Consider the following 15,262-nt stretch of genomic DNA (forward strand, 5'->3'; position numbering starts at 1 on the left):
ATATTCCTACCTGGAGCTTCCATTGTTTGATTTGTTAAATTCATGTTCCCCTGAAACATCATACAGTGTCTTACCCTAACAGGCCATGCACATTTGTCTAGTAAGTACATAGCACTGTTTCTTTGCTATAGTGGTCCTTAAGCATTCTTAAGACATCACTATTTACTCAACCATTTGTTCCATAGTCCAACATTTTTTTTCCTGTCTTAAATGAGAACCTAAGCAAACTCCTAAAGGTTCATGTAATAAGGTTGTTCAATACTGGAGCCAGGCAATTCTATGATTATATTGCTTCTGGCTTATGTTCTTGTCTCTAAAGTTTATCCATTCCATCAACTTCTCATTTATCACCATACATATGTCTATAAAACATCTTTATGCTTCTTCAGTTGTCAGAGAGACCTCTTGCTGTAAATCAACTTCATTCCATCCTGTAACATAAATACTAAATCGTCTGTGAGCAACACTGGCTCTGCTGCTGGTAAGTGCTATGGTAAGTCATTTGTAAGGGTCAAGAATAACCAAGGATGTGACACATAGCTTTTCTTTATCTTGATTAGAAAATTTTTTTCATGATACTTCTGCCATTTTCGCCTGTTAGAAAGACATGACAATATAAACCATCATTTGAAACTGCAGAGATAGCTTATTTGTATAATCACCTAAGTAGCAGATGATTGATCAGATCAAAGGCTTCACAGAGTACTTGAAGTAGCCAACAGTTTAATAATTCATCTTGGCCTGTAGCACTCAGGACTTGCTTCAAGAAGTAAAGACTGCCATTTCAGTAGATTTGTTTTTCCTGAAACTTTTTTTGAGCCTTAACTAGTATTTTATTTTTATTCAGAAATGTAAATAACCTATCATATATGACTTCCAATTTCTTAGAAAAGCTAGATAATAGTGACATAAGTGTGTTATTTGGTATGTTGCTTGTGTTACCCCTTTTGTGAAATTGCTTTACTATTGAGTGTTGTAGGTTTGTCAGCAACATTTCTATACTAAATTATATATTGATTATATTAGTTTGCTGAGAATCTGTTTCAAATGACGTTTGCTTAAAGAGATTGCTTAGGTACCACAAGGACCACAGGACGATTTACTCCATTGGTTTGCTAACTGCATCTCTTATTTCTGTTATAGTTACTGCTGTATGCAGACATTATATTTTTACTGAGCAAGGTGTCGTAGTGGTTAGCACACTGGACTTGCATTCGGGAAGATGATGATTTAAAATCATGCTTGGCCATCCTAATTGAGGTTTTTCCTTGATTTCCCTAAATTGCTTCAGGCAAATGCTCGGATGGTTCCTTTGAAAGGGCATGGCTGACTTCCTTACCCATCCTTTCCTAATCCGATGACCTCACTGTTTGGTCTCCTCTCCCTAATCAACCAAACAACCATGATATATTCATTATGAGGGATTTTCAGGCATCACCATCATCAGATTGGTTTTGAACTAAATTTTATGGTATATTTTTATAATATTCATTGAATATGTTAGTAAATCTGTATTGAATCTTCAAAAGTCCTTTATTCAATTTTTATCATTAACTTATTGTGCCGTGGTCGATCTGTAGAACTTCTTCTCCCTGACGTTTCGTTCTCAACTACGGAGACCATCTTCCGAGGTGAGTCGACGACTGGCTGCTAGGAGCTTGGGCCGCCGCTTATATAGAGATCATAGGGGGCGCCACCACGTGTCACATGGCGTCAATGTGCTGCTATCTCTGGCTATCGTCTGTTCTCTCGATTGCAGGCAATCGATTGTCACGTGATTGATGCAACGTCGACCGCCATATCTTATCCAATTTTTATCCTTCTTCTTTACGATTAAAATTGTATTGATGTTTGTGGATTTCAATTGCCTCTCTATACATACGTGTATAATAGTGCGCCGTCCTCGCTAGCATGCTTGTTTCACCAAATTTTATTTCGTGATCTCCATCCTTAAAAACATGTTCCGCTACTGTCGATTTGTCGATATGTCCCAAGCGACAGTTTCTTTTGTGCTCCATCAACCGTGTATTGATGCTCCTTTTTGTAGTTCCTATGTAAACCCTGCCACAACTACACGGAATTTTATATACCCCTGGGGTGGCTAGGGGGTGACGAGCATCTTTTGTTGATCTTAGGCATTCACTAATTTTCCTAGTAGGTCTAAAAATGGTCTCTACCTGAAACTTGGCTAGTACTTTTCCAATTCGATCCGTGATATTATGGATGAATGGAAGAAATACTTTTCCAGCTGATGGTTGTTGCTGTCTCCTATTTTTAGGCATTTTTCTATTTGGGTGAAGTGCTCGGTTAATCTCGTTTTTCGTATAACCATTTTTCGCAAAGGCCATTCGTAAATGATTTAGTTCTTCTTGTAAGTAGCCTGGTTCACAAATATTATTGGCCCTATCCACTAGTGTTTTTATGACCCCCTCTTTTGCCTAGGTGGATGATGGATGATACCTTTGTAATATGGAATCATGAGGAAGAAGACTTGAATGATTTCCTGGTACACTTAAATAGCATTAACACAAAGATTAAATTTACTATGGAGAAGGAGAAGAATGGACGACTTAACTCCTTGGATGTATCAGTTATCAAACGGGCGGATGGGACCTTAGGCCATAAGGTCTACAGGAAAGATACACATACTGATCGCTACCTCCATAAGAACTCAAACCACCACCCTAGGCTTTCATCATGAAACCAAGAGATGCCTGGGCCCATAACCTGATGTGCGTAATGGAGTTTGTTAAGAGACATTAATAAAGCTGTGTATGAACTTATTTTATTAATTGAAATAACTGGATTTCTTTACAACGAATGACTTTTCAAACACAACAAAAAATACAAAGAATACTACTACTGTGAAGAAGACAAAGATAAAGAGCTGCACTCACATAAATAAACTCTATGCACTAGTGGTCAGAATGTGAGCATAAACAAGAACAAGAGCTGCAAACACACGTAAAAGCAATAGTGCAAAACCTTTCCAACACATTCCAGACTGATTTATTACATTGCTTTCCCATTTGATAGTTGAGTCATTTTTTAACATTAATGACCTTTAATTAATCATTTCATCATGTTCACTTTTCATCCAGTAGATATGCTCAACAAAGATCGAACTGCAGGGCAGACAGATGGCACTTATTGAGTCAGCACACATTTTGGTTGCATCTTAGCTAGGGAAGATCAATCATCAGGTTACAATCACTTTCTATACGTACAAAATTTAGTAAGCAAACTGTATCTTGTTGATGTTTGGTGGCACCTGTGACCATATGCCATTAGATAAACCTGTATCATGGTGGCATCCGCATTCAATTGGGTGGGTTTTACACTGATGTGCCTTGTTGCCAGACCTAGTACACTATAAATGAACTGTCTCTCATACAGTGATATTCGCAGTGCACTAACTAGTGGACCAGGAAAATGTGCCAACCCAGACTGAATCCGTGTGGTGGTGTTTGGTGGAATTTCCAGGCTGAGTAGGTTTTTTTGTGCTGATTTAGGCAAATTCTAGGTTGATCCCCAATTTTTGCCTCAGAAATTATGGTACACAGACTTATTGGACCCTGTACTAGATGGGTTTAATGCAGAGTAAGAGAAGTAGTTGTACACTATGAATTGTTGCCATTGGATTCTCAGGGCACTCTGCCTCAAACAGCACTAGCCACAAAAGGTCTTCAGGGGTTGTAGTACTTGGCATCTACACTGCTGTTGAGAGAAGCCCAAATACCATGTAGTTGGGATACAACCTTGGCCATTCAAATCAGGTTTCTTTCACTTCTATTATGGTGCACATGTCTACTGAAGATCAAGCTCGTTGCCTGTTCATACTCTTTTGTATCATCAAGACATCTTCAAATTCTCTATAGTGAACAAAAGTATTTTTCCCTAATCTCTTACAATAAATGCTTATGCTAACTGAAAAATATCCAAGTGATTTTAAACACAAAAAAATGATATGGTTGTAGAAAATGGAAATAATTTTGGTTTTAAATGTCACAACAAAATATATTGACTTAAAAATTAAACTGTTCAAGTTATAAAAGACAGCAAATTATAAGACAACATTCAATTGATAGCTCTTTTGGGGTAGTATATTGAGCATTTCAATATTTATGTTTACATTTACAGTATATATATTCATAACTGCCAGAGCCATGAGTCTATTTTCTGCTATTGCATTACTCAGATACACCTTCAGTCTTCTTAATGTACTAAAGCTCCTGTTGCTGTTGCTGATGTCACAGGCATCAGTGCAACTATTCAAAGAAGCTCATGTACATTGGGAAACATCTCTTTTTCACACCTGTGTAGCTTTTCAAGAGGCAAGCGGCAAGATGGCGGCGCGTGTAGACGTACTAATAAACCGATCCGCGAAAAACTACGAGTTTTTAAATCCTGTGTGTGTAAAATGCAGTAAGAAGGTGAAATATGGTGTTAAATTATGTTCGTGGTCACAGAAATGGATCCATCGTCGATGTTTAAATGTCTTAGAGGAAAAAAACATGACCTGTGACTGTGGAAATGTGCACTGTAACTATAGTTATATCGTGTGTTTACAAACGGAATGCGAAGAAGAATGCACGACTTATTTATTAAAATATTATCTTATGATAGCTAAACTATATGTAGAGAAGCTTGAATCAGTGATAGTTAGTGTACAGAAGCTGGAAGAAGTGATAGACCATTCAAAGGGTAGTGAAACGGTTGTAAACGAACAAAACGGTAACTTTATTAGGCCTAAAAAGTTTTGTAGTGTTAATCGTAACGAAAACAACTTTCGTCTCCCACAAGCAAATAAGTTTGAATTTTTAACGTGTGATGAATATGAAATATGTGAAAAGAGCCAAAGAAAGGAAGTACTTTCATCAAATGCAGCGACCACAAATCGTGTCAGTAGGCCTACGAAGTCCTGTAATAATAAGAAAGGAAATACCTGAAAACACATGGAACATACTTATCGTGCAAACAAGATATCTACCAATACAGGTAAGAAGAAAAAAGAAGATATTTTCATACTTTCAGACAGTCATGGAAAGGGCTTAGACGACATTTTGTGTAACATGCAAACTATATTCAAGGTTAGTGGAATAACGAAACCAGGTGCCCCTTTGCGCGAAGTTTTAAAAGACTGTGAACATTCTTTGAAGCTGGGAAGCAACTGTCTAATAATAGGAGGTGCTAATGATGTTTATAGGAACGAGGGCAAACTCGCCACAAGAGCTCTAATAAGTAGATTACAGAAAATTACAGATGTCAACTTCTTCATTGCCAGTATCCCACAAAGACATGATCTTATAGAAGAATCCTGTGTCAACAAAGAAATCACAGTTACTAATAGGAAATTTGAGAAAATCTGCCGAAGCCTCCCAAATGCCACATATGTGGACGTACCATCCGCAGAGAGAAGTCATTTTACAAGGCATGGGCTTCACAGAAATAAACTCGGAAAATCATTCATTAGTCGAGAAATCCTTAATGCAGTGAAGGCAGTTAAGGACAAGAATAGCACGACCATACCACTTCCACCACCAAACACAGCAACTGAAAATTTCCAACAAGAAAATGAAACTGAATCACTGACAACAGGTCCAGCACTAGAATCTCCACTTTCTTCAAAAACAGCTGAGATAAATGATTCAACTAGGACAGAAGTTTCCAAAGCAGCTTCGGCAGATGCAGCTACATACTACGCAACTGCATCATTAACAAGAAAAAAAACGCCTGATGTGCCAACAGCCAATGACCTTTCATCAGTATTGGCCGCTCCTCAGTCTTCAACAGTGAAAGACTTTTCACCAGCTTCACCATCATCAGCAGTAACAGAAGCAAACAGAAGAAGCCGAAGAACCAGGAAACTTACAACTCTGCAGGATTTTTGGCACCCGGCCTCAGTTACAAGACTAACATAAGGCAGATACCTTCAGATACACCAACTTCCAAGTCAAACTGGCAACAGACTCACCTCCACTGTCATCAACAGAAGAATAACCATGCCACCAGCTCATCTAAAGGATTTTTTAGCATCAGGTCTAAAGGGAAATGCGCCACCAAGATAAGTGAAAACAAATGCCTAACAGTGTTTCACCAAAACATTCAAGCCATAAAGAACAGAGCACAACAGCTAGAAGTAGAATTGGAAAAATTTGATAGCCAAATTGTGTGTATCACTGAACACTGGTGCAAAGGGAAGCAAATTGAAGACATTGCATTAGCCTCATTTGACCTTGCATGTTACTATAGCAGAATCTCAATGAATGGTGGAGGTTCATGTATCTATGTAAAAAAAGGTATGTCATTTAAAGTAAGATATGATCTTTTAGATCTAGGTGAGGACAAACATTTCGAACTTTCCACTGTTGAAATAATAGGACCTGGCATAGCAAAAAAATTTGTCATATTTTGTGTGTACCACTCTCCCAGTGGAGACATTGATATATCCTTCTCAACACTGAATCAAATCTTAGACAAGGTTTCTGGACCAAAAGCAAATGTAATTATCTGTGGTGACTTAAACATTAATATGATGAAGCCTGATAAGGCTAGCAACATATATGTGAATATTCTAAGCTGTTATGGAATATCCTCCCTTGTTAATTGTCCAACTAGAATAACGAAAGAATCCTCCTCATCTATAGATCATGTAGCTACAGATATTGATAGTAAAAAATGTCATATTGTTGTCCAAAACCTGGGCCTAGCAGACCACCTCTGCCAGATCTTAAAAACTAACATTCATGTAGAAACTCCTCCTAAACTTTGTACATACAAAAGAATGTTTTTCAAATCAGCCCTGGATCAGTTTAAATCCCAGCTAGAAAATGAAGATTGAAGGGAAGTCTATGCAGAAACCAACGCAAATCAGAAATGTATCAAGTTCATGTCAATTTTCAAACTCAGATTTGAAGAGATGTTTCCCAAAACTCTTTATCAAATTAAAACTACAAAGAGAAATCAGTGGGTGACCACAGGTATCAAAAAATCCTCAGAAACTCTTAGATATCTCAACTCCATAAAAAATAATCAATCTAACCCAGAAGTTCTGCAATCCTACAAAAAGTACAGGAAAATTTACAGAAAGGTGTTGCTAGCCGCAAAAAAACTTTCAAACAACAAAATATTACTTGAAGCTGAAAACAAGAGCAAAGCAGCCTGGAACATTGTCAAACAGGAAACATCTAACTCTGCTAAAAAGGACCTCAATTCACATATTAAAAACAAAGATGTACCAGTAGGTAACCCTAAAAAATTAGCTGATTTTGTAAACTCATATTTCAGTAGTATTGCAAAAAAATTACAGCAGAAATTTCCAGATACGTATGATTTACCTACTCGGAACCAGCCAACAAACTCAATGGTGCTCTTGCCAACTACAGAAAGGGAAGTGGCACTAGTAGTACACCAACTAAAAAATAAAACTTCAGTAGGACTTGATGAAATCCCAGTCTGCGTAATTAAAGATTGTATAGACTCCATTAAGGGCCCATTAACAGACATAATTAATGAATCTTTCGAATCTGGATACTTTCCGGAGTACCTAAAACAAGCAAAAGTTATACCTATCCTTAAAAACGGAGATGTGGAAAATGTAGAGAACTATGGGCCGATCTCTATACTGTCTATCATTTCTAAAATAATAGACATACTAGTCAAAAAGAGACTGCTAAATTACCTGAATAAATATAATCTTCTTTCCAATGTCAATTTGGTTTTAGGCCCGGAAAAGACACACAATATGCTATAGCACAGTTCACTAAAGTAATTTTAGAAGCACTGGACAAAGGTGAAAATGTAAGTGGTATCTTTTTAGACTTGTCCAAGGCCTTTGATACAGTTGACCACAAAATCTTACTTCATAAATTAGGGCAAATAGGAATAAGAGGTGTGACAAAGAAGTGGTCAAATCATACTTGGAAAACAGAGTTCAACGAGTTGAGATATCACAAGTTTCAAACAATTCCCTTATAAAACACCTGTCTGACCCAGAAAATGTGAATATAGGCGTCCCACAGGGAAGTGTATTAGGCCCAATATTGTTTCTTATATACATTAACGACTTCCCACAAAGTATCAGACATGGCAAAAAAATACTTTTTGCTGATGACAGCAACATAGTAATAACAGGTGAAAATCCAACACAACTGTCAGAAAGAGCAAACGAGGCTCTCAATGATGTCCACAACTGGTCATTAAAAAATAAAGTAACCCTAAATGTAAAGAAAACTAACTATATTAACTTCCAACTGAACAAAAAACACAATGCCACTAGAATAAAAGTTAATAATAATGAATTAGAGTGTGTAACAAGTACCAAATTCTTAGGGATGAATGTAGACAGCCAACTGAAATGGACAAACCATGTCAACATTTTGGCAAAGAAATTATCCACAGCATGCTATGCTCTTAGAATCCTTGCACCAGTATGCAATAATACCTGTCTTAAAATAACATATTACGGATATCTACACTCAGTCCTCAGCTATGGGATAATGTTTTGGGGAACAAGTGCCAGTAACATACAAACTGTGTTCAAAGTACAAAAAAGAGCCATAAGGATAATAACAAATAGCAACAACAGGGCCCACTGTCTAGAATTATTTAGAAAGCTAGGAATTCTAACTGTTTCTTGTGAGTGTATCTTTCAGAACATAATGTTCATTAAGAAAAACCTCAACATGTACAACACAAACAGCCTAATACATGACCATGAAACAAAAGCTTGTCACCACCTCCATCTAGATAGAAAGAACAAGGCGAAGACGACGCAAAAAAGTATATTTTATAATGGGATAAAACTGTATAACAAATTACCACAAGAAATTAAAGAAATAAATGAGCCCCTCACTTTCAGACAAAAGCTTAAAACCTTTTTAGTAAGTAAAAGTTGTTATACTGTAAAAGAATATTTAACATAGATGTAGATTATTGGCAACATATGACATTATCACCAAATTTTTATGTAATTATAAATATGTGTATGACTAGTTATAAAAACTACACAAAATATGAGAAACCTGTTTAATTGTAAATGTATGTGTGCTCATGTGTTGTAATCTGACAACATCCATACAATATTTATTGTTCCACGGATGAATAAATAAATAAATAAATAAACTGATGAGTTAGTATCTGGAAATTCCCTCATTTGTCTTTTCCATAGCAAATAATCACCATGTGCTTCATCAGTGGTGATGAAGGCATAGTTTTCAAGATCATACATATAAGAATTAAAGCAATGTTTCACAATCATCTACAGGGTTGACACAGGTTGTGGAAATCAGGAAATTTCAAACATGCCTGAGAAATCAGGGAAAAAAAAGACACTGTAAAAATCTCATTTTCATCTCAGTAGATGAAATGGTTTGTTCACTGAGAAGTCACGCATTGTTGTTGGTGGGGTGCAGTGGAGTACAAGCGCTGCTTCCCTACTCCCTCATCACTACTGCTTCTCTCCTTCCTACCACTCCTCTTAGCTTGCAGTCAGTGCTGCCACTACTTCTTGCCACTAGCCTAGCAGCTGCTGACAAGAGGCAGGAAGGCATGAGGAGTGGTTTGTTTGGATCTGATTCTCAGAGAATGTAGATGCAGTGGCTGGAGATGGCAGTCATGTATCCATAAGCTGTGTCCAAGTGACTGGATGTGTGCTCTCGTTTTCTGACAAAACTACAGATGAAAATATAATTGTGAGAGTGTGATTGTCTTTGCTATGTGCCTGTTTGTGGCTCAGCAATCATCTTTACAGTCAGTTGCTACTTATCCTCATTATTATTGATTCTCAGAGTATTTGAACAAATTATTTGTTGTGTGGATTGATCACTGTGGCATCATTTCATCAACATGTTGTCTGTGGCTCAAGAATAGCTGGCCACACAAGTAGATTTCCACAACGGGCCGAAACCACAGGCCATATCTATGGGTATCTGTAAGGGATCGGGCCTGCCAGTCTGAAGCCATTTGGTTCTAACTGATGTGGAGACCCTGCCAGTCAGATCTAATTTCACCGATCTGCCCAGGTCTGTTTGTGTGTGGCGTAATGCAGCAGATTTTCATGGTTTATCCATGGACCCTGGACTGTGGTGCTCCTCAGCAGGACAGAGGCCATGGCTGATGGATTTCAGGAATTGCTACTGTCTCACCAGAGTACGTTGTACAGTGTGACATTTTATTTGTTCTGGTACTTTTTGGCACATCAGAATAGTTTATATGTTAGAAAGTATGGACATTAAGAAGAAGAAAATTGTGTCAGTCTCTGGCAGTTTGTATGCTATGTACTCATATATTTCTCGAAAGAAAAAAAAATCACAAAATACTTGTAAAATAATAGATATAACACAGTGTGCAACAACCAACAACAATGAACATAGCAGAACTAACATTTTACTGGTTGTCACTTACAATGTTGGTTTACATGATTCTTCGCCACCTTATACACTTCTTTCAAGAGGCCTACCTCTTTCTGAGATAAGTGAAGGTATTTTAAATCTGTCTTGTGACTCCAATGAAATCCGTATTTTTGTCACCAAATGTGTTTTGATTTATTGAAATAAAATAACGTCAGTGGTCTTAATGAAACAGATATACCATTTGGCTTGCTTTCTGCATACAAAAACAGTTCATTACAAAATATGTTGATTTATACTTAAGATTTTTGCTCACATCAGGAAGTGCTATCTGCTTGCAAGTTTTTTTAGATGTTACTTGTCTTATGTCCTGTCTTACCTTTGAGGTCTCTAAATATGTCAGGGGCAAATGCTAAAACTTGTCTGGATATCAGGTAAATATCTGGGAATTTCACATTGAACTTCATTTTCAATGTGGCTACAACTCTCTTCTATGGTAAATGTTATCTTTGGCCAATTTCCAATCTGGGCTTTAGCCTTCATTATTAATTATTTTTCAATTCTTTCTTTGAAGTTTTTGTTGTGTATTCTATCATATTCTTTCATTCAGGCTCTATTTCATGATAAATATTATTATTCACATGACATTCCTGTTGATCATTTTATCACAAGTGTAAATTTTGTCATCAGTAGCTGCCGTCACTGTCATGATGACTTAATTTTCCTACTTCTTTTACAACAAAGGGTTGTTTATTGGGGTTTCTGTAATGGGGTGTTACACATGCCCCCCGGAAGATGAAATGTATATGTAACTTCCCACTTCAACATCCCTAACCAGGTAAGGTCCTTGTTTTTATTGTTGGCACATTAACACTCACACACATACACACAAACATATAAAGTTTAAATCATTACACTGTTTCTTGTACAATAATATGAACTTAAGGTTCATGTCTTATGAATAATTTATTTTTCATTTTATTTTTGGTGCATCGCCACACTGATGCAGCACCTGCACCAGACCATCCAAGCCGCAAACATGGCCCAGTTTGGAGCCAGTTTCTTCTCCTCCATCAACCATGGCGAAGCTGGGACAGCATTGGATTGTATATGGCAGCAAGTATGATCCGATTACTTGTGCTCGTCTGGTTACTCTTGATGTCCAGTGGCTGCTCTCCCGGTAGACTGCACTAACACCTCAGCATAAACCACCCCAAGAATGTACACGTCACCACTGTTGTATTTGCTGCAACAATTAAATCACTTCTCTTCTTGGTACATAACATGAGATTACACATTACTATTGCAGTTCATAATGTTCATTCTGCACATTCTCTGTGCATTTAGTTAATAATGTTTGTGGTAGGTATAACAAGTCTATCGTCACTTCACATGTGTACTATCAGTCTATGCACAAGTACAACATTCTACATATGGGCATCATTCTATGAGTTTTTCTTTACCAGTTAGTTTTTTCCTTTTTCTCAAGCCTTATTGGTTCATTTATTCATTTCTATTCTCCTGTAATTGTCTCTCATCTTTTCCCTCCTCAAAATAAGTGCTTTTGTTTAAAGAAATTTCCTTATTCGCAAATTATTGTGGAAAGATGTTTCATTGTGCTTGTAATCTTTTTCTTGAGGACTTAACTAAATAAAACTTAATTGTTGCAAGAATTACTTAGCACTAATTCATTGTCTACTAATTCTATATAGAAAAATTCATAAACATTGTTGTAATGTCTTCCTGTTTTATGAGTTATCCTAGTTTGCATACTTAAACCTAAACTTTCAGTCAACTAAAATATTTCTTTAACTATAAATGAGGGTACACCTCCTTTATCTTCTTGGTATCTTCATCTTCCAGCAGGTAACTTTCTTCATGCGGAATCTTAATAACTCTATATGGTCCTTTATACAACCTACACCATTTTCGATTTAAGGGGCGCCGGAGGTGGCTATACTGCCCATGTTAAAATCACTAAGTCTGAGGAACATTTATGAATAAACTACCAAATAGAAAAATTTGATTTTTTTTACATATAGAGTGGTTTAGTATTGCAGTTATGACAGAGGGATTTTGGGGTATCTTTTCTAGTTTCCTTCCAATTATTTTTTTTATTAATGACCCAAATTTTTTTACAAATAATTGCTTTATAATTAAACTGAAATGAAACTACTGAACATATTGCCAAATGCGTTACAATGTACGTTTGACCACTAGGAGTGCTGTATAAAAATTTCATCTCTCTAACTTGAGTGGATTTTGAGACAATGTTCCTTATATTCGAAAAATTCTAACTTACGGGAAATGACTATCAAAGTTTCTCAATACATTCCTGCACTATAGGATGGATTATCAGGGTCTTCTTCTTCATCCTCCAAAAGCTTCCTTTTCTGTCTTCTTTTCTGGCCTGTTGTTCCATCATACTTCATACGCCTTTCTCTTCTTTCTGCTCCTCTTATCCCTTCTCTGTCAATATTTCTTAGTGCTCGTACAGTGTTCACCCCAGCTGTAAATCCTAAAGCCTTCAGAACTTCATACTTCACACTGTTCCCTTGGTTTTAGGTTGCTATTGCATCATAAATGCCAAAGTGCAGTGTTTTTATGCTTACAAACACCCTTTTAGGAATCACTTTCCAAATCAAATTGTTTACGCTCTCATTAGGATTCTGCGTCTTTCCGTGTAGACATTTGTGTAACAATTCTGGCTGTGCTAAGTCATGAAAAATATCATGACTGTCACTAACATATTCACGAAATCTGTCACTTCCACCAGTCAGCTTCTTGCTAGAAGTTGTCACAGGGCTATGGCCGGCCATGTGTTGCTTAGCTGAAGAATGCACTGTTTCAGTAATTGTAGTATCGCAACTTGGTATTAGTGTTAATTTTTTTTACCTACGTTCTTCCTCTTCTTATACACACGGTTACTAAAATGTGGCATCGTAACCAGAACAACACTTTACACAAGAAGTATAATACTACCAACAACAGGCGTAACACTGAACTAATTTGAAACGGTAAACAGCAAAGAGACGATGTTCCACGCACTTAGCGCTTCATTTGTCACAGAAAACAATGTAGCCAACCCTTGCACGCTCGCTGTATGCATAACATAAGGCGCTGTATGCGTAACAGGCCGAGAAAATCCCAAGCAGTTCGCCAGGAAGTCATGAGAGGGTGTTAGATGCATTCAGCGCCCACCCATTTCCTCTGCAGGCGTGGGGGAAAATGGTAATAACTCCACTTCCAGGGCGAGTAGAACAATAATTCAAAGTTTACATTATAGAGGAATGTTCCAATTAATTTTCGGCAGAATAAAAAAAGAAAAAAAAAAGACCGTAATTTTTTGGATTTGACCACCTCCGGCTCCCATTAATTTCCTTATCTTCGAAGATTTAGGATGATTTTGTAATAAAACACTGTACCAGCTTTATGCTTTACTCCTAAACCTATCTTTTTGTCAAATTGACATTTTCCAAGATTTGCTTTATGTTGCAATATTAAATATACCTTTTTTATAACTTCATTATGATCTTTCGGTTTATTATGCAGATGTGGTAAATCACCAAGTCAATTATTATTATTTTGCTTATTAAATAAGATTTCATTTGGCAAATACCCAATTGATATATGAGGTAATTCATTGTACATCTCTTCCAAATCTTTGACTAATTTGATCCACCTATGTTGGTGATTAGGTACATAGCTTCTTATAAATCTATTCAATTCTCTAAAGACTTTTTCTATTGGGTTTCCTGACAGATTAAAGCGGGCAATGAATACACGAGGAATTCCAAATATCTTCATTGTATCCCTCCACACTTTACTTCGAAAATATGACGCATTATGTGAAATTAGCATTTCAGTTTTCCCTAATGAATGCCATATACTTTCAGGATTCCTTTGATATTTTAATTTGCCAGTAGGAACATTGGAGGTTGAGGGAGGTCAAGAATTTCATCCCGTGAAATTTTTACACTAGTTCTTCTAAGTTATTACGGATTTGATAAACTTATTAATGTTGCGAGCATCAAGAACTAGTCAAATATTGACATTCTGTTTAGTCGCCACTGACAATGGACTTGAGTATTCAGAAGCTGATGTCTCAATTACTCCTTGGTCTATCATTTTTTTTTTATTTCTTTGCTCACAGCTTCTCTTTTCGACCAGGGGACTGAATAAGTAGTTTTACAAAACGTCGAGGGGAGGTATGTTTTAATACAACATTCAAAATCCTTAATTATACCTGGTTTCTTATTAAATACAGGCAAATATAAATGCAATACTTCTCCCAATTCATCCCGTTGTTCTGTTGATGGACATTGCGATTCGCGTACTTTTTCTATGATGCTTTATACATCTAACTCAGCATCAGTTTGTCTAACACAATCAGTACCCTTCAGATGCAAAGCATTGTATTGTATTGTATTGTATTGATCAAGGCAATCATAGTATTGTACAGTTGTACATATGATATTGGATAGGTTAGAGAGCATATTTACAAGTAATTTTTACAAATTGATTTTTACATTATTTTGTAGCGAGGAAATTATCTATCTTAAACAAAACAGTCAATACAAATCATAGAATTGTATGGTTGTACATATGATATTGGACAGGTCAAGAGTGCATATTTGCAAGTAATTTTTAATAAATTGATTTTACATTATTTAGTAATGAGGAAATTTCTATCTTTAACAAAACAGTAAATACAAATGTTTTATAGTACAATACAAACAGACAATACAAATGTAATAGTAAAATAATCCAGTATATTTCATAGATATGCACAATATACAATTTTCAGACCTGACTGAACATTTATTATAAAATTGTTTACAATTGTAACCCCTTTCAAAAAAATGATCAACTGCATAAAAGCATTGCTCCAAGATATATTTTTTTAACTCATG

Source organism: Schistocerca americana, chromosome 7 (assembly GCF_021461395.2).
Source record: "Schistocerca americana isolate TAMUIC-IGC-003095 chromosome 7, iqSchAmer2.1, whole genome shotgun sequence".
NCBI classification, from domain to species: Eukaryota; Metazoa; Arthropoda; class Insecta; order Orthoptera; family Acrididae; genus Schistocerca; species Schistocerca americana.